Raw genomic sequence first — 27,593 nt, forward strand, 5'->3', positions numbered from 1 at the left:
CTTCACACTGATAACTGATATGTGGTGAGTGTACTGGTGCAATGTGTTAGGTGTTAATCCAGGTGGATGCTGCACAATGGTGTTGGTGGAGGGGAACCCACATTACCCGTAAAGTGCTTTGAGTGGAGTGACCAGAAAAGTACAATATAAGTGTAAGCAATTATTATTATTACACTCCTAACTAAACTAATCTCAATTATAAAAGCTGTGTAGTATAAGCAGTGATATAGTGCCTCACATTACACCATTTCACTGGATTAATTGATAGTCCACGCATGTTGTTTCAACTAGGTATGTAAGCTGAGAGAGATAAAAGTGGCAAAAGCTAAAGTTCTACAATGATGGTAAGACAAGCAATTTTTGCAATAGCAAGAGGTACTGTATGTGTGAAGACACCCTTTACATTATTAGCTGCTTGATGAATGATTCCACTGGGGTAATATAACTTACAGGGCTCTTAGTACTAAAGGTTTTGATATCATTTCTTGAGAGCAGCAAATATATTAAATGGCACTGGTGAGTGATGGATTGTTTCTTTCCAATGGCTTTATTCATGTAAATACAATCATCTGTTTTTGAATTTGTGAGGCTGAATCAGCATGCATTATTATTGTGTGAAGGCTAATAGAGTTCAGGTATCTCCCTTTGATAAACTAGACCTTGGGTTGTTTCAAAATCAGTAGGAGGCTGGGGTGATGAGTGGACATCTAATTTTATGATAACAGAAATGGTTCAGTTTAATAAAATCCTTTTGTTAAATTTTTTATTGTCATAAATTGGCTTCAGCTAATACCATAACATGTCACATCATTACACATCATTTCTGAAGGTTATTACTGCATTAGAGTTTAATGTTTTTGCTATTTCTTGGCCTGGGTCCTAAGAAAATCACAGCCTTTTAAAAGATAATTCATTCTGCTCAGGCCTGTGAAACCCCAATGACCTGTTGCAGCACGATAACACTGTTCACTCAGGCTGATTGATGGCAGGAGAAATGAACAGCTGATCAGCATTGTACGATTATGGTGCAAGATCATTATATAATTTTCACTTCAGCAAAGTTGAAATGCTTAATTTACACATTTGTTCCAATCATTTTAAAATCCCTTCCCACTGCAAGCATCACAGTGAAACAAGAATCATTAGCTTGTCAACTCATTAGCAATATATTACCAGTAAATATTATTCCACACTCAAGCCCCGTAGCTCATCAGTTAGGAGCTCATGCTGGTTTCTGTAGTGTTAAACCAACTTCAAGTATATGACTGGGTTCAGCATGCTGGGTTAGATACAACTGGGTTGACTTTAGTAGTCACAATAAAGATTTCCAGCAATCCCCTAAAAGTCTCGCTGGACAATATTTCACAGATTTAAACTTTGCCATTCAGAAGTACTTTGAGATATAGTACATTGGCAAAAAACACTCAAGGGAAAGGTTTGGTCCCAAGCTCATTTTCCCCACTGTAGTGGAGTGTTGTATTACAGTACCCTGCTCAGTTATACTGTACAGCAGCAGCAGTGCCTGTTGTGGGAACTGCACAATTCTTTTTTGTTCCTACGCATAGACTAATATACATTCTAAATGAGACTAGAGAAATAACCATGACACAATTGTTTTACAAAAAAATTGTTTTTATGATTTCCAGCAGTTCCTTAAGTTACTGATGTTTTTTTTTAATTATACATTTTGATGTATAGGGATATTAAACTCTAATATCTTTATAAATCTTTATAAAACCCCTACCTTGGATGACTACTGAATTACTGTGAATAAGACAGGCTTTTCAGTGGCATATGTGCTTTTCCAAACTGCAAGCAAAAACATGAATTTTCTTTTCAAATCCAAGTGGAGTCTGAAGCTAATTAAGCCATGAAGCTGTTGTATAAAAAGCCAAATTAAAACAGAAGAAAACAGTGTTGAGGTAACTGTGTTTGTGAAGGATGCTCTCTGAATCGGTAATAAAAGCTTATAATAGAATTGGTTTCCAATATACTGTACATAACATAATAATTGGTGGTATTTATTTGTATATAAAAGCAAGCTGAACTACTAAAATAATCCGTACTATATTATTTATTTATTTTCTTATTTTGGTGACTTGAAAGAAGTGTTACAATAGTTGTGAAATCCTAATTACTTGCATTTTCACAGAGTTTTCAATATGTGTAAGTTGCAGTGCTAATAAAATGTACAAGGTGACTGTATCTTGGGGAAAAACAGCTGTTGTCACCTAGAATGAAACAGCTTATAAAGACCTAATTGCTTTTGAATTTAATTATGCAGTTGTGAAGTTTAAGTTCAAAATAACCTAATGTAATATTTTGAAAAACAGTTAAAAGATGGAAGTTCCATGGCCTTGGTGATAGGTGAGGAAAAGGCTGAGATTTCTAGAGGGAGAGGCTAAGATTCCTTTTTGGACAAAGTGTGGTAAAACATCCAAAAGCTGTCATTGTTTGCTTGGAAAGCCTAAAAGGTATCTGTTACTTATGATTCAAAGTTTGTGGCTCTGTGATTCATGAATTGTTCTTCATGTGGTCCACTGAGAGTGGTTTTTAAACTCTGGGCATGTGCATGTATCATGGAGAAGTGATGTTAGTTATCTTTCAAAAACCAGACATAAGTACGCACAATTTGCTTTATAATGAGGACTGTAGAAGGGGCATTGCAAGCTCTTTGCAGTCACATTATTAAAAGCATGTGCTTTTGCCGGACAGGGATAAGGAGTTCATACTATATGGCTACACGCATTCTGTCACCATGAATTCTGGAAGGACAAGTTCTACATGTGTGTGGCTTCTGTGTAATCTGATGTCATTGATTAGATAAGAGACAAAAGACAAAACTGGTGTTTTGATGTTTTGTTTTCCTGAAATAATCCAGCATTCTTTTACCAGTTCTTAGCATTCTCCAGAACCTTCTGAATGCTTTTCCAAAGTTGATTAGGTTGTTCTAGCTGTATCCAGGAGTTTCTTTCTGCCTGATGGTTATGAGAGCCCCTAAGAATGTGTTTTTTCTAATGCTCCTCCTGTGAGGATGAGAGAGAAGGAAATGTATACTAAAAACATTACCATTGCGAAATGTATATGACACACCTTGTTGTTATGTCCCCCAAATGGCTTTCTAGGACATTTTATAATGTACTATACTACACTTCCAAGATGCCATCCTGGGTTCCAGGTGTACAGTAATTGTTACCTGATCGTGGCTGGAGAAGATCAGATGAGTGCCAACAAATTGTCTGGTCAGGCTGAGTCTGGTCAGACTAATCTTATATCCTCCAGTCTGAGTTCAATCCTCAGCTAAGTGTTTTTTCTTGTCACTAGTGATTCGTTATTTCTAATATTTTCAGTTACTGGAGAAATTCTGTAGGCATTTTCAAATGTAGGTGCACACCTCCTGTCCTTAAGGGAGGTTAGGCATCTTGTATTTGCTGCATATCTGTCTTCATTTACCCTCTTAAACTAAGTTTGTACTCAACTGTATTGATTTCCTTGTTGTATTAAATGTGACATTTTACTGTTACCTCTAAATGTTTAGAGCCATAAAAACCTTAAGCACTGGTTTTCGAGTACTTTTGAAAAGCCATATGTTATACATATGGAAATAAATGCATTATGTTGTATAAATTAAAGGAGAATTTGTTCATACTGTAGTTGTCAGGAAACCAATGATAAAATATTTCCACATATAATGCAAGGACACTACTTGGCTATTTTGGAAGACTTGCCTCACACTACCCTGCTGTACCTTATACTCTAATCAGGGCCTTGAGCATTTGTTGCAGTCAGAATGTTTTTGCCATTGAAGCCACCATTGATGAGAATATGACATGACAAGCTTCTTTTACTGTCTTTTCCCTCTGAGTGACAATATGTGCTTGCAGCCACAGCTGTCGCACAGCGCAACCAATCATGCTTCACTTTTTCACTGACGCCTTGAATTATTCTTCCAGCTGGACTGTCCTTGCTACTGTACCACCTGCCTTATGTGTGTCCATTTCCAAAGACTACTTGCTTTGCAGGGCTGTACTCCACACCTTTTAAATCTACTGATCAACATATTTTAAATGTCTTTTGACAGGGAACTCAACTTGTGAAGGACAGGCTAGTCGTAATAGATTCGTCAATAAAACAACCAACTTCTGATGTTTCACATACAAAGTCATCTGCGCAGCTGACATGTCACATAAAAGGTGGTAGGAACTGCTAGTTCCACTGGTGAAGCATGAACATTTTCTGATAGTCTATTCATCCCACATTATGAAAATGTTATCTTATTAACTTAGTAAGTGAAGTGGTACTGCATTTCATATGGTGTTGTATTCATACAATAAAAAAATAAAAATATAGGCTAAGCGCCAGTGGAAGAAAAAAACAGTATTATTCATGTTTTGGCACTGGATAATGTATAGCCCATGGTTTCTTTGAAGTATTTGTAATTTTAAGGTATTGACTGCAATACATCAATACAATGTCTGTTAGAACATTTTCAAACCTCAGCATTTGTTTGAGTATGCAGTATGCAATATATGATATAGTGTACTGTATGTTTTAAAGAATGTGTTGACATGGTTGAAATTTATCTAAAAAAGGAAAAAATATTTTTCTTTTAATTTTAAATCCCAACCTTTTGGTTTATAACAAGTTTATTTTTGTAATGTAGTCACCGAGTTGGATGATTCCCCCTTTTCTAATGAGTACAGTTGCAGTACTCCTAAGTTCACACATTACACACGCTTGAGTTAGAAAAATGCAAGGAGAGTTTTTAAAAAAGATGAAAAATATTATGGTTGTGATTGCTAACATGGGCATTATTGCTAATTGATATATGCATCTGTTGCTAATGTTATATTAAATTTAGTGAAGTTATGTTTTTACTTGATAGTTATAATGTACTCTTAAAATAAAATTCAATTCAATTCAGTTTATTTTTATTTAGCACCTTTCACAACAAGGTTGCCCCAAAGCACTTAACAAAGCTGTGTGACAGTACATGACAGTACAATACAGAAGGAGAAAAAGACAGAAGACAATAGAGGAGAGAAACCAAAAACACCTCTGTAAGGAGAAAAAAAACCTCTAGGGGTCCAAGGTCAACTGGCTGTCCAACCCCTCTGGGCATGCTAACATTATACAATTCTACAAAAGTACTAAATGTGGAGTATTAAGTCAAGTGGAGTATTAAGTCATATTAAGTCTTCTGTCATGTCCTTCTCTGTGCCAGTACTCCATGCAGTTCTCTGTAGACCAGCAAATCCTCCTAAATGATAGCTGTATTCGCGATGTCCCTCTTGGATCCATGGCAGTGATGCAGCATCCAACTCAGATGGTGCCCAGCTCGGGAACCATCCGGACATGAGGGGAGGAGAATAGGATAGTGTGTGTGGTCAGAACAGATTTATCTACATGGAAGGCAAACACTGAGACACACAATGGCATGTACCGCAGCATCACCAGCCACAGTTGCAACGAGCTATGATGTAAGGTGTGAGTAGGCTAGGCTAAAGTAATACATTTTCAGTCGAGATTTAAGTCCTGAGATTGACTCGTCATCCCGTACGTAGTCTGACAGACTATTCGATAAACTAGGGGTCCTGTAGCTAAAGGCTTTACCGTCAGCTGTTTTTCTATTAATATGTGGAATAAGATGAAGACCTGTGTTCTGCGATCTAAGTGGGCAACTTGGATTGTACACATTAATCAGCTCCATTAAATAGATACGTGCCTGACCTCTGAGAGTCTTATAAGTATGTAAAAGAATTTTGAAGTCTGCCTTGTACCTAACAGAAAGCAAATGGACTGAGCTAAGTATAGGTGTAATGTGGTCGTACTTTCAACTCCTGGTAACAATTCTACCTGCCGCGTTTTGAATTTGCTGTAAGGTGTTGAAAGTGCGATAGGTGCTCCTTGATAGTAGGGCATTACAGTAATCTAATCTGCTGTATACAAAAACATGTATTAGTTTCTCTGTGTCTTGAGTGGAGAGAAAATACCTCAGTTTTGCAATATTTCTTAACTGTAGGAAGCATGCCTTTGATACTGCATTAACATGACAGTTAAATGAGAGCCTTGTGTGATGCCTAAATTACGTGCCAAATCTTTGAGGCAAAATGTTTAACCCTCAGAGTTAAGTGCTGGGGTTATAGCAGTCCTATCCGCACTGTTGTCTTCAAACAACAGAACCTCAGTTTTATCAGAGTTGAGTGACAAAACATTTTCACACATCCAAGACTTTACTTCATTAATGCAATTAGCTAAAGTGACAATTGACAAGTTGTCATTAGGTGTAAATGAAATGTATGTTTGAGTGTCATCAGCATAGGAATGAAAGTTAATATTATGCTTTCGTATTATCCTACCTAGCGGCAACATGTACAGAGAGAACAAAACTGGTCCAAGTACTGATCCTTGTGGTACCCCTAATTTGACTGGTGACAATGACGAAGCAGTGCAAATATTAGATATTTGAACATAGTGAAAACAGTTAGCTAAAAAGGAGGTAAACCACTTAAGGATGGTTCCACATAGGCCAACCTCAGACTCAAGCCTGTGTAACAAAATACAATGTTCAACTGTGTCAAAGGCAGCACTAAGATCTAGGAGCACAAGCACTGTTGCACTCCCTGCATCAGTTGCTAACAGAATATCATTCACAACTCTTGTTAATGAAGTTTCAGTGCTGTGGCCTTTGGCAGAAACCAGATAGGAATTTCTAAAGTATATTATTTGAATCCAGATAAGACTGAAGTTGGGCTGCAACTATTCTCTGAATAATTTTAGATGGGTCCAAATTTGGTTTCTTAAGCAGTGGTCTAACAACTGCTATCTTAAACTGGTCAGGTAGAACACCTGATGCAAGGGATGAGTTCATCATACTAATTATAGGTCCTGCCAGTACTTCAAGGGAATAATTTACTAGTTGGGTAGGGATGGGATCTAGCGGACAGGTAGTTGATTTTATTTTAATGATTAATTTCTTTAGTTCGTGTTCATTAACTAATTGAAAAACACTGAAAAGGTGAGCACATTGTTTTTGTACTAGACTTCTTTGCAGCCTGTTTGATTGTGTCTGAAGTCTGATGTTGTAAGTTTTATTGTTAGAGAAATCCATGAAAATGTCACTACTAACGTTAGCTGGTACTGTTGAATCGGCTTTATTTGTTAGATTTGCTATTGTCCTTAATAGGTAGCGAGGGTTATTCTTATTGCTTTCTATAAATTCAGAGTAGTAAGCTGAAGAGCTCTATATAGGGCTTTCTTATATTGTTGCAGGCTATCAGCCCATGCTGACTGGAATACTTGCAAACAGTAAACCTCCATTTGCGCTCTAGTTTGTGGCACTCCTGTTGTGTGTGATCATTATACCATGGAGAGTGTCGCGTGGTTTTGACTACCTTAGTTATTCGGCTATTTCATTGAGGGCCTGTCTGACCACTGTATTACAGTTGTTTGAGATTTAATCAACATTAGTACTGGAGGTGAAGTTAGCATTATTCATTGCGTTCATAAATCAGCGTTCATGGTCAGAAAAAGAGTTATCCATGGGATGGACTAATATATGATGAATATCAGCTCTATGAGTGATAATTAAGTCTAGTGTATGATTGTACACATGTGTTGGTCCTGTTATATGATGACTACAACCTATGGAGTCAAGGAGGGACAAGAAGTTTTTACTGAAAGCCTCTGTCTCTATGTCGATGTGTATGTTAAAGTCACCTACTGTAATATTACAACTTTGGCTAAATTAATAACTACATCAGGGAGCAGTTCACCAAATTCAGCTAGAAACTATGCATATGGTCCTGGGGGTCTGTATACTAAAAGAATATACAGTATATGGGTGAATCGGATGCTATTTTAAGAAGCATTATCATTTATAGTTTTTAGTTCAATTTTCAGAGACTCGCTGAAGATGGCTGCTAGGCCACCTCCACGTCCTGAGCAACGGGCTTTCTGTAAAAAAGTATACCATTAGGTGAGGCTTCAACTAAAGGAATAGTGTCAGTGAGTCTTAGCCATGTTTCTGTTAGTAGGCACAGGTCAGAGTTGGTGTCAAGCACCATATCATTAACCAGAACTGATTTGGTGCCTAATGAGCGAACATTTAACAGTGAGCATTTTATGGTAGTTTCATGTTGTAATTAATTTGAGTTTACCAGTGGAATGGAGATAAAATTATCAGAACAAGAGCCCCTAAACGAACGTCTGAATTCTAGTCTAGGTCTTGTGATGTATGTTCTGTCTATTCACAATAATTTCTGGTTCTGAATAGTTATGTGATTTATGGGGTGCCGTGTAGTAGAGAACCAGGGTTGGGGCGGGAGGTGAACAACATGCAATTTAAGATCGCCAGGCTAAGGCCTGGGTGGTGCTCTTAGTAGTCAGGCAGGCAATTTGCTGTCTGCTATATTTTGGGATAGAATGGATGATCCCCACCAGTTAGGGTGGAGACCGTCCTGTTTATAAAAACTGGGCCGTTCCCAAAAAACATCCCGATTATTGATAAAGGTTATTCTATTGGATGCACATTATGTCTCTAACCAGTGGTTTAGGGAGTATAGCCTAATATAGGTTACGTCCCCTCTGTAGAGGACTGGTAAGGGACCAGATACAATTAAATTCTGACATTTTCTTTGTGCTTTTGTGCACATAGAAATGAATTTACTCTTTAATACCTCAGATTGCTGGTACTTTATATCATTAGTTCCAGTGTGAACAACCAAGGTGGAGACTTCATTGCTGGAAAATATGTCTAGTTTTGCCTCAATGTAAGAAACTTTGGGCTCAGGGAGCCATTTTATGGAAACCGCTGCTTTATGACGGTTAGGAATTCTGATGATTGAGTGGCCAATTATAAGCACCTTATCCTCGCTGCCAGGAGCACGTGTTGCTGAGTTGGATTAGTGACTGGTGTGCAGGAGGTCTAGTCTTTGAGCTCTTAGACCTGTAACGAACAGTTCTTTCCGGACCCTATGCGGACGACACAATCCGACGAAGTGGGGGAACACTGGGGAAACGTCATGCAGGAAAACGGGGCTGAAGACAGGGGGGCGTGTCCAAGGTGCACTGGTGCACGGGGGAGGCGTGGCCGAGGCAAACAATCCCAAAGAGTAATCCTTAGAGTATCCAAAAACACATGAGTAAGTCCAAAACCAGGAGATCCATCAGAACAAAGAATTAAAAACCACGAAGACCGGGTCGGAACCGGCGGACAGGGACAAGGAACAGGGGTTAAAACCTTAACGGGACCAGGCGCTTCCTGGTCCCGGACTCGCACGATATGGAAATCAGATGCAGAGCCCGGAAGAGCGTCAGCGCCTGGCTTTTAAGGTGGGCAGGGAATAGGGAGCAGGTGCATGGAATAATGTCTTGAGTGATAGGGCTGTAGCACCCTTAAGGAGGGGGAACTAATATCGTGACAAGACCCCTGTCTGAGCGTGACCCAGGGCTCACATGTGGTTGCTGCTGGTGCCGGGACCGAATTGGAGACAGCTGGGCCAATTCTGAGTTGAATAGGTGCTCCGACTGAGCCAAATCTATCCGTCCCTCAATCTGTTTAATTTCAGAATGTGTGCTAATACACCCCTCCAGAACGCACATTCTGTCCTCCAACTCTACTATAACTAAACTTTTCTGGCATTTAAAATGATCTACAGTACATTGTTGGTGGAATGTACATGCCGGGGGAAGACATAATCACGACTCTCCCTTTGTTAGATGCGCTGTCGGAGATCACCCTTGGCCAGGGCCAGGTGGTCAGCCCGCCTGTTGTAGGAGTTTTCTTTGCGGGGAGATGCCAAGTGCTTTAGCTGGTTGCTGAAAACCGGTTGTAGTCATGCGATGACGCTAAGTAAAACTTTATAAAACTTTATATAATGAGTTGTACAATATATTTAATTGTCTATGTAGTTATATAATTAGATATTATAGTTATTTATAGGTATATTATTAAATGTTTGTATTCAGCAGCAGCAGTAGCGACGTGCATGTTGTGCGAAATATATTGTCATAATTTCTATTGGAGTTATGATTATCTGATTTCATGTTATATTTTATTTGTGAATGACACAGTGAACAGGTTGTGGTTAACAGATACATCTCATTTAAAACCTGTGTTTAAAACCAGCACATGAAATTATACAATAAATCTGAATAGCAAACCCTGTAAGAATGCTGTACTGTCTTAATCTACGTGTGTTTGAAGTGTATGATTAAACAAGTGCTGTTTACTTTCTGTACAGCATATGAAAAATAGATGCTGAGGCTGGGTTAGTTTTGTGCCAGCTATCTCAATATTTAGAGAAAGAAAAGTTATGAAAAGCACTGGAGAGAAGTAATCTAGTTAGGCTTGGTAACTATGAGAAATGGCTGAGACTCATGCTATGTTTTGACACTTCTGCTCACAGTTGCTCTGCAGTGATATATTACGGTAATTCAGGCAAGTGGGAGTGTAACTGCCAACCAGCTGTGTTGATAGGTTGCTGTTCAAGGACGGATGCGCATTTACAAAAAATAATACTTTAACCATCCCCCCAGTGCACAGAAATGATCGTATTTTTCTTTTTAATATTGGCCTAAAATGAGGGCTCACCTTACATCTCTCACTTAACTGTGGCTGGCTGTCTCTCCTTGGCTCACTAATTAGGGACAACTGAGATCCCATTTTCCTAAAAAATGGACAACCTCAGCTGCTTGCATTTCAAATATTCTTTTTACATTATATCTGCACATAAGGGTGTATGATTTTTTGTGGCATTTCTTAACCATTTTGCTGCCTTGTAAAAGTCTGCTTTGGTTTTCATGGATGTTTTCAAACTTATTTTCCTGGTTAATTCTTTGAGTTTGTGTTCTATTAAGAATCATAAAGAGACAGGACGTGTCCCATTGTTTTTTATTTTCTCCCCTTAGCCAAACACTGTTCAGAACCTTGAACTTGGTTTCTGTACAGTCCGGAAGCTCCCAGTCCAAGTCTTGTCCTCACTTGCTGTCTGGAATTGTGCTATTAAAATGGAGGATTCTGTCCTGCCACCAGGAACTAACCCAGAATGGGACATACCAGACGAGATAAAGAGGAAGATAGGAGGGCACCTGTGTCATTAGAAAGCAGCTAGACAGTCACAAAGTGGTTCTTCTTAATGGGTCAAATAAACAGTAATTTTATAAGGAGTGTCTTGAAAGAGCCTACTGTACCCAGCATTTTTAGTAGCACAGTGCAAAGACTCCAACCTTGAATTTGTCAACAAAGAGGGGTATATCACAAGTCTTATTATTCTACTTATTATATGTACATTATTAATTTTTGTAAATTTAGACAATTTAAAGTAATGCCTTTTTGTACGGTGACGGAGTGTGTACTTGTATGTTTGTTTCTTGAATGAGACTGTGATGCTACAGTTCTAGCTTACGGATCAAATCTGTCAGGAAATATGGTTTACAGTATATCCACTGTATGTTCAGTTATATACAGGTATGTGTTTTTGTGAACAGATGGACAAATAAATATAACAAAGAGCTTGCTTTACTGAATAAAAATGTATCTTTCAGAACTATAATCAGTTGTTTTTAACTTCTACATTGATGCACAGTTCAAAGTAACTAAACTCACTGTCATCAATTTAAGGTATCTCTTAAATTGCCCCTCTGGTGATGAATTAAGTATTTTGAATTAAATTGCATTGAATCCACATTCAATCCTAAAAATAATTCAAAATTTAAAATGGGATCTGTAATACTGAAAAATCAAAGTTCTTATGTACTGTACTGTATAATCTTATGCATACTATATCTGCCTCATATTCCACCTCTCTTTCCTAGATCTGTATGACGTTAGGTGAGAAGTTCACATTGTTGCAATAAACCTTTTTTTTATTCAAAGCCTTGACCCCTCTCCATCCTGCATTGAAAGCTTAATTATAATATTTTTGGAGTCTAAAAGCCATTCTGATTGAGCTTAAACTACAGGTCCTTTGAAAAGTGCCTCGGTTTTGAGTGCCCTGAGGAAGAAAAGCTTTCCAGTTTGTCGAACAGATTCCTAATATAGTGATGGCATCTATAAGAAGCTGTGTTCCTTGGATACTACCTGAAACAGAAACTATATTTTGGAGTGAAAAAAACTTGATAAGAGAAATATTTTATAAAGAACAGAAAACAGCTTTTTGTTAAGATGAATTAACTGCCTCCAGAGTCTATATTTTGCAGTTGTGTATACACATACATTTCATTCTAAACTGTGATGCATATGTAAACACAACTGTATGTACACACATTCTAACAAAGTGCAAGGTTTATCACTATATGGCTTTGTCTTTGTCTTCATATACTGTACACAGGCACACCCTTACCAATGCTTTTGATCCTTATGATCATCTCCTCATCTTAAGGTGATGGTAGTGCTAGAAAAAAAAGACTCCTGTTATTTTGGAAAAAAAGATAGAACATCAATACATACTGAAAAAAAACTGTAGACATAAAAAAATGAAAAACATATGACATGAATATACAGTACTATAAACCTAAGTTAGCAGTAGAATTATTCTATAAGTATCTATAATTGATAATCATAGCTATGACACTTGCACACAAAATAGAATGTTCTTTTTTTGTTGTTACTCGTATTTTCAGTTTTATTTTACCCTTTCAGTTATGCATTATCATGAAGTGCAAATTCCTGCAATTATTCTGTAAACAGATTTATATCGTTACCACATAAAACATTTTTTCGTATAAATACATATTTGTAACTGTTATGTTTTGTCTGCATTGAACAACACTTTTTATTGTTAATTGCATACAGTAGCTTTTTCCTAAACATTCGAATAGATCAAGGTGTTAGGATTAATCAGTTTTGATCTAATCAAGCCGATAATGGAATAATATTATCATTGTTTATTCATATCATTCCTTTGGAGTTATCACTTGCATAGTTTAACATGCGTTGCATTTCAAAAGCTTGTTAAGGCTACAATAAGCCTGTACTGGGAGCGCCACTCTTCCTTCTAGGCCAGAATTTTGAAACTCATGTTCCAGTTTGGTGATCAGGGGGTATTGAGCTGTTGGAAGTACTGTTATTCTAATAAATTTTGAAACCATGGTCCTGGCAATTTTGATAAAGTACTGTGGGTTTACACAATATAGCCTCCATCTTAAAGTTTTCTCACTACTCTACCTGGGCTAGTGTATAGTGGGGCTAATGGCACATAATGGGAAGTGGGTCCTCTGCTGTGTGTAAGGTTCTTACTGATCTATCCAGCCATCCCACCATTCTCTAACCAGAATATCCAATTCAGGTTTGTTAGGGAGCCAGAGCCTATTCCAGCAAGGAATGGATGCCAGGCACTATACACCCTGGATGGGACACCAGGGCACACACAGACACCCATACCAGGGTCAATTTTCCCCAAAGTCAGTTAACCTACCAGTATATTTTTGGCCTGTTGGAAGAAGCCAGAATGCCCTGAAGAAACCCATGTGAAGACAGGGATTCTTATGCTTATGCTTATGCTTATGCTTATTCTAAATAGTCTCAGAGCTTTAAACAAGGTCTCATAGTGAACCAGGTGCTGTTATTATGCTGCTTTGAAAGGGAGCACAGCACAGGCTGATTAATGGTTTTATTATTATGCTTAATCAACAGTATTGGAACAGCAGTGGAAAACACTATCAGGATTTTACCTTAATAATGGTTTGTTACATTAATGAAGTGTGAAGGGCCTGTTTACTGTTAAGTGAGGGGAAGGAAGACTCTTGGGCCTGGCAAGTGGTAGCCCCACTACATAGCTATGCATTTCCCAGGCCGGAACTGGCACAATTAAACCCTTCGGAAAGCTAAGTGAGGAAGCAGTCTCCACATTTTGCAACACACTATCAATTTGGAGTTCATCCCATGAAAGCAGCCTGCATATTTGACAGTGTCATATGGAGAGTCTAGCCAAGATATACAGTAAGAAAAGTCAGTTTTGTGAAGAAATGTGTCTTTACAGAAGTACAATTCTGTGGTAAAACCCAGCCCACAACAACAGTTTGTACAATCATTGCACATAATTTTGTTTGTAAATGTCTGTCCTTATCTAAAAAGAGCCTATTTGTTTAATCTAGCTTTGTTGTGTATACTGTATGTATGGATTGCAATAATTGTTGAATGTCCTATAATAATATTTTGGATTATTAAGTTTCCAGCATTATTAATATTTCAAGTATGAGTAAGCTCTGCAAACATCTAAATATATTTAGATGTTACAATATATAATGTGTAAGTTAACTTTTCTTTTATTGAGAAATGAAGATAAAGAATATATTGTAAAAAGGCTGTGTTTTTAAAAACTTTTCTGCACATGAGAGGGTGTAATTCATCTTCTCTTCTCTGACTTACCATGGGCCAAAACATAATAATGAGATTACTTAAAAAGCTTCTGAATTAAAATAAGAGGCAAGTGAGTCCTTTAAACCAGAAAAGCACATGTTTTCTCAAACTCATAATCAGTATGGAGAACAGGTTGCTGAACCAGTAAAGGAGCTCTCCTGGGTGAAGTATTGAGCTCTCTCATCATTGGTTCAAACAGGGGTCATGTCACCATCCAGTTTTCACTAGGATTTCCCAAGCGGGTAGGGTGTTACGATGGGATTAGTTGGCCAGGGCTCTCAGCGACCCCTGTGGCCTCACAGGCATTTGCTACCATGCATTGCTCTTGGTAAGGGCCACGCCCCTGGGCGCTGAACCTCCTGTGTGGGGTAGTTTTGCTTGTGATGGGTTAAAACATGAATGGATGGAAAGTTGACACTTCTTTATTCTCGCCTGTGAGACTGCACAGTTTGAGATGTAAAAAACACAACTGGAGATTTCAAAGCAGGTGGGTATGGCAAGAAATAATCAGAGATTGTACAATTGTAAAGATATAAATAATAGGGAGAATATAGATCAATTGTTAGGTGTGTACAATAACAAACATTTCAGTACAGATGCTTTCTGTTGTGCTATGGAATAAGCATTAAACTAGAGTTACTGCTAATTCACTTTGTTCTGAAAAGTACCGAGTGCTATTTTATCTTTGTGCATATGTGTACAATATTTATCACATTTGAAAGAGGATGAAATCGGAGAATTTAAAGTGATTCTTTTCTGTATCAGATTCAAAACTACTGAGCCATTAGGAATGGAAGTCATGCACAGAGTACTTACTAGTGTGGGGTCTTGATTAAAGATTTTGCAACAGATATGTTATCACTGTCAACAAATTTCACAGCACTTTGCGGCACTAATTTTGCGCACACACAATCACGATTATGACATTATGTGATTGAGACAAACTGTGTGGAAGCTCACTTTTGGGAACGATTATTATGGATATGCAGCATCCCCCAAACTATAATTTTGTTCATTTTAATAATAGTAAGATGTTTTTGAAAATATTTAGATACGTGTTAATATACATTTTTACCTGCAGGTACAGTGTTGTAACAAGGGAAGGGGTAGCGATGGATTCAAGTGGCTGTATTTGCAGGCTAGCGAGATTAACATTTCTTGAATAAAATGAACTACATGTAACATTACTCTAATGGCAGCTCTGTAGCCAATGTTTCGACTAGGCTTTGGTTGGCATGGCAGGATTTCATCTGATTTGCTATGAAGCACATCTCTGTCCAGGGCTAAACCCGATCCTTCTGGAGAACAATGACAACCTGTGATCTAGCTGCGTCTGGGGTTTCTGCGGTGTAGTCTGTTCAGGTTTGCTGTGTCTGTGAGAGGACTTTAAGCTGTCTTGCTCTACCAGTGAATTGGCAATTGGGAATGCAGATCTGGGTGGCAGAGGGGAGTTGTCTGTCAGAGCTGTCTTATCTGAGTAGTAGCTTGTGGGATTGTTTTTCCATTAAGATTTTTTTTTATTATTTGCCTTTGTTTCTTGACTCCTGTTGTCTTGGCAGACAAGTCTACAGCTTTGCCTGCCATCTAGGTTGTTGTGCCGTGTGGACTGACAGTAGCACAGGCATCATGCTAGAAGGAACTTCTACTTTCCACCTGTCTGGTTCTGACAGGAAGTAAGTGATGGTTGGGGAGACAGGGGAGCAGTATTCAAAAGTTCATAAAAGAACTTATGCATTGTCTCCTTTATCATAGCATTATGTGGCCCTTATAGTTGAGCTGAGTTAAGAAAGGAAAAACAAAATTTGTTTAAAACTGGTTGGGTTTCTGGTTTAAAGTTCAGTAGTAGAGGAGGACTCACTGTAGGGATTTCACATTAGAGGGAAAGTTGTGAGAAATGTTATTATTGTAATTATTAAAACACGGATGTCCGTATTCATATCTTTATACAGTTCTGCTATGCTACTGTATATGCATATATATGCAAGAATTTCATACTTCAAATGAGCTACCAAAGCTTTTAATATAAAGCTTGGCTAGCGATTAAAATATTTTAGAAATATGACATATTATGGAAATATAATGTTAAATTGTTTTTTGTTTAAATTATTCATTATAAAATGTATTTTCATTTAGGTTTCATACTCCTATTTTATGGTCTCATCTTATCCCCTTTCTAAGACAATGATGCACATCCACAACTGTAGCTAAGGAACTGTATCTGTGGCTAGAAGGTTGCTAGTTCCAATCCTGCACCCAGCAGAGGAATCCTACTCCGTTGGGCCCCTGAGCAAGGCCCTTAACCCCGACTGCTCCAGGGGCGCCGTACAATGGCAGACCCTGCGCTCTGAACTCAAGCTTCTCTCCCTGTCTGTGTGTCTCAAGGAGACCAAGCTGGGGTATGCGAAAAGATAATTCCTAATGCAAGAAATTGTAAAGGGTTAATTAAGTAATGTTACATCCAAGAACATCACACAGTTTCAAACACTTTGAGGCTTAAATTTGAGAGGCTACAGACTGTTGGGAATTACTTAAATGCTCTCTGAAAATGTTAGTGCTGGGGTCCTTCCAGGGAAGGGAGGTACATTTTAGGACATTCTGGCAAACCTAGCTTTGTACTTGCTGTAATTTCTCTGTGAAACAGAAGCAATTGCACTCTGATGGTATCCATCCAGTCCAGTTTTCTGTTTTCTTTGTTGCCCCCTACTCTAGTGTGATGTGGCATAAAGAAAACTCTTGAGAAAATTAGTAATATTACATGCATCTCAGCTGAGTAAAAGATGCAAACATAATGTGGTGTGAGTGACTGTACCTTAATGTGCACCCTGTGGTCATGACAAAATAATTAAAGGAGCCTGTTTGATTACTTGAATGACAGTAAATTACTGAGATGTATGCAAGCACCATTTTGTCTGGGTACACCATTAACTGTTGTTGCCTGACATATTTCTGCCAATGTGCTGTAATTTTTTATTTGTATTGAACAATTGTGTAGTATATGCATGCTTTTGAAATGATAATACTGTAACGCAACAGGGGCTCAGGCGGGCGCCCTTGCCGCATCTGGTCGGCCCCTGCACCGTCCGGGGCTCGAACCCAGGACTTCCGCGTCTCTCTGCAGCGACCTAGCCCCTAGAGCTAAAGAGAGATCTCTCTACAGCCCAGTAGCTGTAGTCCTGCTATCACAGGGAAGGGCGGTGACGTCACCTGCTCTGGTACGCCGGCTCTTACACAGTGCTTGTCGGCCGTAAGCGTTACAATACAAACCAAGAACTTTCCCTCCATTGGTGTAATTTGAAATGAGGTGCTGACGTCAACTGCTTTTGAGATGACTCCCAAGTTTGTGGCAAACTGAACCAAAGAGGCTGAATGTTTAAAAAAGTGTATAACAAATGCTGCATACTTTTAGTTTGCCAGGCAAAAATAATTCACAGCTGGTGGATGAGGCTATCATCCAGGGGGTGGGTGAATCAATTTGAAATAGAGACTTGATGAGAGAGAACAATGGGTTCGCTTCCTCCCATAGTAAGCTATGGGGGATTCATTTTCCTTCCTCTGTTTTCCACAGTTCTATTATTTTTTATTCTTTTATTTAGTTGTATAAATGGTAGGAAAGTCAATTTTTAAGTTGTGAACATTGTTAAATTGCTTATGTTAAAGAATGTTATCCATTCAAGTTCATATATTGGTCATGTTTTGATGCTCTTTTGGTGGAATGGCATGAGGAATAGGCCACAACATAAAATATATTAATTTTCCAACCATCAGTGTACTAAGTCTCCACTCCCCCAGCATTTCTCCCATTGTTTTATGAATCATGCTTTACATTCCAGATTCATTTTATCATTGAAGGTGCAGCTGTACCTAACCTCCTCTGACAAATGTTCTCATCTACACAGATGTGAGAGGCCAGGAGTTTGATTTTAATGTGGGTTCTGAAGACCATAAACCATTTTTTCTTTATTGGAGGGCCTGTAGAAACATGAAACTTATGTGGAAACGTAAATTAATGTTTTGTGGGTCTACATACTGTAGATAAATAAACATTAGGATTATGAAATTTGAAGAGTCTCTGACTTTCTCATCTCAGCCAAATGTATAGTTTTTTTAACACCTCTTATACACGCTATGCATGTTTTTTACTAGATTTTTTTTAGACGAACTGATAGCGGAAGAGAAGGTTAAATTTGAATAAACCACAATTCAAATACAGAATAGTTTGATGTGGGTAATTTCCTAGCCCTCTGTAATCTAGCTTTCAGATAAAGCCTTTTTAAATAGAATTTTCCAAACAGTACAGAGAGATTAGAATTAAGTATGAATTAGCAATCATATTACAGTTTATATGATTGAGCTTAACTGCCATTTCTGAGGAGGTGAATAAAATAGTGTAGCGCTACGGGGTTCACGTGGGCGCCCTTGCTGCTGCCGCATCAGGTCGGCCCCCCACTGTCAGGGACTCGAACCCGGGCCTCCGGCGTCACTCAACAGGGACCCAGCCAGTTGAGCTAAAGAGAGATCTCCCCTCAACCCAGCGGCTGCAGCCCCTGCTATCACAGGGAATGGCGGTGACGTCACCGCTCTGGTAAGCCTGCTCTTACACACTCACTGGTGGCCATATCCGTTACACTCTCCCCCGCTTAACTCGCCGTCCTTGGCGAAGGGCTATCCCATCCCACTCTGACACCAATGTAACGCTACGGGGTTCACTTGGGTGCCCTTGCCGCTGCCGCATCAGGTCGGCCCCAGGCCTCCAGCATCACTCATAAGGGACCCAGCATGATGAGCTAAAGAGAGATCTACCTTCAGCCAAGCGGCTGTAGCCCCTGCTATCACAGGGAAGGGCGGTGATGTCACCGCTCTGGTAAGCCAGCTCTTACACACTCACTGCTGGCCGTATGCATTACAATAGATAAAAATATGTTTCTGAATAAAATTATAAAGTGAATGTCTGGCATTTGTAGAGTGAGAAGTAGAGTAATAGACAAGTTGCATTTCAGGATGCTTCTTTCATTATGTCAGTCCTCTAAGCCCGTGGTTCTCAAACTGTGGTACGCGTACCTCTGCTGGTATGTGGAGCGCCCCCAGGTGGTACGGCAGATGACCCTGGAAATTTGTTGTGTGCACTGAAAAATTGGGACGGGTTTTCATATTTTCTATTTTAATAAAATGAGTTTGTGTCAAATACGCAGCCTACGTCCTACGATACAATGCGCGCTAATACTTGAGCGGACACCAGCTTCTACCCAGTGGGCATTGATTCGTCGAATATACGTATATTCACGGCGAAAATACGGCTATACGTATATATCCGTCGCCGCAACGTATAATCAACGTCGAATTGCAACCATAAAATCAACGACATTAATAAATGCATATATAACGTCGAAAACACATCTAACACAGTGCCTGAGGCTTTTTACTGTATGTATCGTGTGTGCCGCAACTAGAAGTATACGGCACTCTGCACAGTGTACGAAGTAAATTATTTTCGCAGTAATTAATTTACATGTGTATAATAAATATAGTAAATATAATAAATTAATTACTGCGAAAATAATTTACTTCGTACAGTGCAGAGTGGCGTATACTCCTAGTTGCGGCACACACGATACGTACAGTAAAAAGTCTCAGGCACTGTGTTAGATGTATTTTCGACATTATATATGCGTTTATTAATGTCGTCGATTTTACGGTTGCAATTCAACGTTGATTATACGTCACGGCGACGTATATATACGTATAGCCGTATTTTCGCCGTGAATATACGTATATTCGACTAATCAATGCCCACAGCTTGGCATACAAGGGTTTTGCGGAGGGGGTCTTGCCACCTGCCTGAAAAAAAAACAGTAAAATGTTTGAGTGCCTATAGAGTTTCTATTTTTATTTTCTTGAGAAAAGATTTATACCATTTCCTGGACACCCCGTCCCCCATCAGTGCGCGGTGCCTGGGGAAAAATCTGTAGGGGGGTGTCTGAAATTCTGAGGGGGGGTGATATTTCGGTTGAAACGGAGCTGTACGGTGCAGCTACCCAAATGAAATCTCGCAGCTATGCCATTGATTAGTGCTTCATGATAGAAGATAACGACTAGCAATCTGGTATTTGCGATGAAGTTCAGTTTCACATTTTTCGTAACTCTCACGGTTTGTATTGCCTGGAGCGAAAAGTACCATAAGCGTTCATTTTTGCAGCTACATGGAGGTTCTGAATCGTTAAGAAAAAAATGTTGTAAAACCAACAGAAAGCACAGACTGCTATAACTAGTCCTAGTTATATAACGATTTTAAGTATATTGATAAACTACTGCAAGGAATTGGTCCACCTGAGCAAACAGGATCGTAATGTTGACACTCAATAACGACACTGATATGTGCAGTTCCTGGACAGATAGCGCTCCTGCCCATCAAACAATCTGAGTGACTGTTAGTGTCATTTAGTGTTGTCTGACCATTGACAAAGTACAACTATTTTTTTAGGGCGCAAATTAAGTTAGGTAAATCTTTTTGCCCAAAACTGAAGGGGCGACACTCCTCCCTCCCCCCGTGATGCCAGGCCTGTCCCCATCCTATTCCATAATGTCATTATATATAATACCATACAACAGTGACCGATCCTTACTAACTGCATGCGTTAAAATTGCACATCAGCACATAGCAGGGGGCACATAGCCGCGATGTATTATCAATGTTAAATTTCAACCATAATATCGACAACATTAATAAACGCATATGTTGAGAAAATATCTAACCCAGCATATTTTCCGGTTATATACCACAATGCATTGCTAGTATTCGTTGGTCACCATTTTGGACACATTTTTCAAACGTAGAAGTATTTATCCGCAAATATCTCAGCAATCCTCTTTTGGCGAGTAAGTATGAACAATAATAATACTATCTGAATACATACAGGTCATTCTTAATATTATTTTGATTCAAATAGTACATGAATAAGCAAAAAATGGCACATAAAAATAGTGTGAATGGGGAAGATGACACAAAATCGTTTTGCCGTTTCTCTATTCTTATTCTTTGTTGTACTTTCAAACTTTGGGTACTCTTTAATTAGGACAGACTTTATTGCTCAACTGCTATGATGCAAGCCAAATTTTATACATTTATTTCAGCTTTGAGCTTAGTAAACCGTTCATTTTTTAGATTATACTAAAGAAGATATTAATCATCATTTATTTGGGAAGTAATATTATATAATTTTCTCCTAGCTGCGGTGCTGAAGTCCCACCCTACATCAACAGAAAAAGAAATAAAAGAGCACGCAATGCGTTATTTGAAGAATGCATATGCAAGGCAGGGGGCCAGGAGATCCGGACACTGAAAATAATAGGTTTTTGGTTCTAACTGTTAGGACAATTAGACAGGGTTTGCAAATAGTGGACAAAATCATCTTAACTTCCATTGTAATATTTCTGTTCTTGGAAATATAGAAGTTGTACATTTTAAAATGTATATTTGAATCAAAATGTGGTTTTGAGTTAGTGTGTTAATGTAATTAGTTTGTGTTTGTCATATACTGTATATTGCCATGTTACCAGAATTTGTAGCTGAAGTTTAAGACTAGTTGTGTTTTTTATGATTATTGCCCATATGTTGATTGTTGATTGATTGTATACAATGTATAATTTGAAATACATATTTTTCAGGTGTGAATGTGTATTTTCAGAATAAATTTCTAAACCAAATCATTGGGTTGATTTACTAGTTTCTACACCTGAAAAACCTATCTTTGATGTATAATAGACCTCTACCCATATACGTATAATAGACCTCTAAAGTTATCTGTATAATAGACCTCTAAAGTTATCCGTATAATAGACCTCTAAAGTTATCTGTATAATAGACCTCTAACCATATACGTATAATAGACCTCTAAAGTTATCCGTATAATAGACCTCTAAAGTTATCCGTATAATAGACCTCTAAAGTTATCTGTATAATAGACCTCTAAAGTTATCCGTATAATAGACCTCTAACCATATACGTATAATAGTCCTCTAAAGTTATCCGGAACTCCTACCATATATGTATAATAGTCCTCTAAATGTATCCGTATAATAGAACTCCAACCATTTATGTATAATGAACATCTAATCATAGACGTATAATTGACGTATAACAATAGACGTATATTAGAATTTCATTCTAGACGAATTGCAGACCACATTTAGACGTCTAAGGTATGCGTTTAATAGACGTATATTATACGTCTTTTGCCCACTGGGTATGTAGTTCTATACCATCGTATAGGAATGCATGCTACGAACCTAAAGGGCCAATTGTATTTTAAAAAAAAGGTTATCTTCAGCAAATAGGTAGGTAGGAGAATGTGCATGGTTTTGGAACACTGGCAATCTTGTGAGCACAATAAAGCGTGATACAGTAGATAACAGAAAAATATTTAAGGACTGTTCTAGGTTAATTTGAGAAAAATACACTGAGTGTCTCTGTGTTTCGCTCCCATGCGCATGAAATAAACATTTCTTTTAAATTCTGAGACGGAAATGGGGAAAAATGCAAGCTTGCGGATTGCTAAACCAGGTAAGCCCCACACTATTGGTGAAGAACTTTGTTTACCGTTGGCAAAAGAGCTGACACGTATAATGTGTGGAGAAAAGGCTGCAAAATAGCTCGACCTGCTGCCCCTTTCAAATGACACAGTCACTCATAAAGTTATTAATATGGCAGGTGATGTCAAAAGTACCCTGATAGAGCACATTAAGATGAACAGATGCTTTTCACTGCAATTAGACAAGTCTGTAGATGCCTTTGATTTGGCCAATTTGCTCGTTTACGTTGGATACGAGTTTGAGGGCATGTCCCATGAGGACTTTCTGTTCTGTAAGCCGCTACCAACAAGAACTACAGGAGAGCACATATTTTAGCTTCTGAATGAATTTATCAAAGAAAATGGCATCAACTGGAAAAAATGTATTGGAGTTTGTACAGACGGTGCCAGAGCAGTGACAGGCCCACACAGTGGTGAAGTTGCACGAACGTTGTTCCAGATATGAAGTGGACACACTGCAGCATCCACCGCAAGGCCTTGGCAGTCAAGAAAATGCCTGAGAATTTAAAATCTGTTAGACTCTGCTGTCAAAGTTGTGAATTGTATCAAGATTCGACCAATAAATTCACATCTGCTTTGTTCGACTAAACAGGCTCACCCCTCTTACTGAAATGATAAGTGCTCCGTGCTATTTTTATAATACAGTATGGGTATGTGAGTGTGTGCGCGCATGTGCGATTATGTTGGTCATTGAGATTTTCTGGGGTTCCTATAAGAAGATAACTTGTAGGTGGTACTTGAATGCTTTGGTTTGATCAGGGGTGGTACTTGGTCCAAAAAGTTTGAGAACCACTGCTCTAAGCTATTTTCTATATCTTTCCCATTATGGCTGCAAATTCAAGCAACGGGGAGCTCACAGCTTTCTTTTATTCACTAACAAAGTGAACTTTGTTAGTGCTTGCATGCTGCTTTGATCCGAGAACTATTAACCGAAGATCTATGGGTAGTTAGCTTCATGTTCATAAGATTTACAGCTTCATTAACATAGTTGTCTTAATTCCATTTAGTTTAGTTTAGCTTTAACTCTGAAGTATGTTTTGGTATATGAAGTATAATAAATAAATATATAACACAGCTGGAGAGCCTGGAACATAGGGTTACAGAGCTAGGGGACTGTTCCTTCTGCAACATCATCTTTGTTGTGGCTTTGCCAGAGTGTAGTGAACTCAATGATGCATTTAGACTCTTGAAAAAAAAGAAATGACTGTAGTTCAGTGAGCCTGGAAACTGGAAAGCTAACTTAGAATATTGGAGATGGCTGAAGATCACTCACACCAGAGACTGAGACAAACCCTGATAAACTCTTGTTTGCTTATGATAGCAAACAGGCAATTTGGCCCTGTGGTTGAGGGTCCTGTGCTGTGTGTTATTTGCTTGTAATCTAGCAATTTCCCATCAGGGACAGGAGTGAGGTAATCACTGAAGGAAGCAGACATCTAGTCTTTCCTGTTGTGCCCTGTGGTGCTCAAGATTCTCCATGCTGTTGGATAGGGTTGGTTTACCTCAGTGCAGGAGATTGAGGAGAACATCAGATCTGAAAGACTTACCTCATCAAATCAGGTGGAGTGACACATTTGTAAATGTATAAATATATGCTTTAAAGGTATTCCTTTATTGTGACTGTGCAGGTAGGTAAGATCAAAACTAGCTGTGTCATCATTGTGATGTGTGTGCAGCATTTGGTTTTTCACACTAACTTTTAGTACCAGAGGGTGACAATGCAGTTATTTTGTACTATGGTAGTTTTTATTGCAAAGTGAAATTTTAGGAGGTTTTACATCGTATTCTACTTTTATTATTTGACATTACACCTGACTAACCGAATCTTTTACACCAAAGATTGTGGTTTGCAGTTTTACATTCAACAATAAACTCACAGCACAATACCAGCATCTTTGCTTTTTAAGTCAGGAGTCCTAGAGTGAGCAATGAAAGACTGATCTGTTGTGGGTGATTGTCTGACAGGGTGTCCCTGAACATGATGAATGAGATATATTACCAGCCAGGGTCTGTAACCCCTGTCTGTGGCTCTAATCCTCTTGGCAGCTCTGTTAAATCACACTCTGGGTAGAATTAATATAGTTCTGCCAGTAGAATAATTTGTAAGACAGTGTGGAGCTTTGGACTCAAATGATTTTCTGTTTGAGAAGGAACAATCTTCTACCAATTAACTATTACAATGCTCTTAATATGAATAAGGGCAGAATTTATTAAAATGTTATTCTAGTAAACAGTAGCTGAGATAACTAGATAAGACTTAACTAGAGTTGTTGATATAACTAGATACAATCTTAGTTTTTGTTCTCCAATCCAGCTATTTCAGATTTAATTAAATGTAACATCTTCTCTGCTAGATTTAATTAATATGCTCATCTAATGTTTGAGCTGATTTAACTGTTGTCTATAACTGAAAATATTAAATTCATCCTTGAGATAACATGAGAACAGTGAGGTTTTGTCTAAGAGGAATTCTGGGCTTTTCTCTACACGTCAAGAATATCTGGCAATCTGCTTTCAATGTAAACTCTCAGTCTCTTCCTCTTTCGTTCTGTTTATTTTTGAGCTAATGGAACTGGATTTTGGATGTTGGATTGGTTAAATACTCCTGTAAAAGAGGAAGACTAGTTTATCATTGGAGTTTGACAAATGAGTACTTGAGCAAGTTTGAGTTTGATTCTGGAGACAAGTGGACAGTCTTCACTGACAGAACAGAATATTTTTTACTTCTCTTGTGGAACCATTGCCAAATTCTTAAATGTTTTTATGACTTATTCAATCATTCTATATCTCTTTGATTATACTTGTAAGATTTTAGAAAACTTCTTAGCATGATGTGTCTGGCAGTGCTGAAAGCCAAATGAAAGCCATCACTTTTATGGCCTTTTCACACGGCTGTCAGTACTGAGCTCATTCTCTGGCTAATCCCACTCTGCTAGTGAAATATACCAGACAGTACAAGCAAGGGCAGGCCTCACTCAGCAGCCAAGACAAAATGGCATCAAGTCATTTATAAAGAACAGAAATTAACTCCTTCAGAAAATCTCATGCTATAGTAACACAGAGCAAATCGTATAATGTTACGTTTAGTTTACTTATTGTTTATTATATAATTGTTTATGTTTTTTCATTTATATTTCATTATTTTTCTTTTTATATGTTGCATTTCTTACTATACAGTACATGTACATGTTCTCAAGTGTCATTTTCTTTGTTGGTTAACTGTTACCTACTAAATTAGCTGATCCAGGAAAACACCATTTGAAAAGAGTTCCTGAAGCTAAAATAAAAAACAAAACATTCCATTTTTGCTTATATGCAGTTCTTAGATTTCTCGTTCTTAAAAACATTTCAGGAAATATATCTGCTGGGAAAGATAACTTGTGTGGTAAATAGCCATTTAATATATTTATATATATAAATATCAAGTATATTGTGGCATTACGTGGGGGCCCTGTGGAGGCAGGGCCCTGGTAGAAGGGTGACACCTCACCTTTTGGTCCCAGCTGTCCTGGCTTCTAGATGATGAGCCACAGGTGGACAGGTCCTATAAAGGCACACTGGACACTGGACCTCCGAAGGGACGAGTAGGGACACGCCCAGAAGGGGGAGTTTTATACTGACAGTCCCAGAGGGCATTGCACCCGCTTAAGGTATTCTTTTCATTTTCTTTTTCTTTTTTTCGCCTGACCCGCTGTGCAGTACTACTAGGGCAGGCTGCTCTTTGTCCACAAGTTTTCATTTTATTTTTAGCTTTACGTGCCCTGCTCTACCAGACTGGACCCCGCTAAACAGGGTAAGTCCAGTCTGGATGTTACCCTGTACACCTTTCATTTTTGCCTTTTCTTTATTTTTCACTTCTTTTTGTATGATTTATGTTCCCTGCTAACCTCATAACCATGCTTCTGTCCCCTCACCAGGGGCATTGACTTTTTACCGGTGCTCACTGCCACGCCTCCCACACCGCACTGTCGCATATGGAGCCTCCCCCACAATATAATATGAAAACAACAAGAGGAAAACATTATTACTGTTTTAATGTCTGTAACAACACTCTATATCTGTGCAACCATAAAGAACTTAGTAAGTTTCTCTAAAGAAACAAGGGTTGTACACTGAAATGCAGAAGCCATCTCTTGGGCTTAAGTATAACAACACCACTTTTATCATATTAAACTATTGTAATTTAGCAAGGTATTGAGTTGAGTATTTGGAGGAATTTCAGTGTGTCTCAGATGTGGCAAGACAAAGATTATACTATGTTTTCTCAGTGAATACTAAAAAAAGAATGTGTATGAAAGAGGCTTCTCATACAGCACTTTTCACCTCTGAAGCTAATCAAAGCTTTGCATGGTCAGTCCTTCAAAGAGAAAATCAGAATTTACAGTGCTTTAAGTATAATAGGAAGCAGTCTGTCCTCTTCCTGAGAGCATGCAGGCTCATTGGTGATTTGGACGCTGACCGTATTAAGTTCACAACAGGTTCTGAATCCACCTGTGTTGAAGACCTAAAGTGGAAATCCAGCTTAAAACACCTGTCTCCATGCAGACTGTATCTATGTGAATCGGTTTCCATGGAGACTTGTTTAAAACAAGTCTGATGTTCATCAAGCCATAGTGTATAAGAATGCCAAAAGACTTAGCAAACTT

The 27,593-nt window shown here is 38.4% G+C and overlaps 1 protein-coding gene across 2 annotated transcripts in view; it reads left to right on the forward strand.

Moving 5' to 3' along the window:
* Positions 1 to 27,593, forward strand: part of adamts2a (ADAM metallopeptidase with thrombospondin type 1 motif, 2a) — a 189,621-nt gene that overhangs the window by 8,479 nt on the left and 153,549 nt on the right. The gene's annotated exons all lie outside the window — the stretch shown is intronic.

This window comes from Lepisosteus oculatus, chromosome 11, assembly GCF_040954835.1.
Source record: "Lepisosteus oculatus isolate fLepOcu1 chromosome 11, fLepOcu1.hap2, whole genome shotgun sequence".
NCBI classification, from domain to species: Eukaryota; Metazoa; Chordata; class Actinopteri; order Semionotiformes; family Lepisosteidae; genus Lepisosteus; species Lepisosteus oculatus.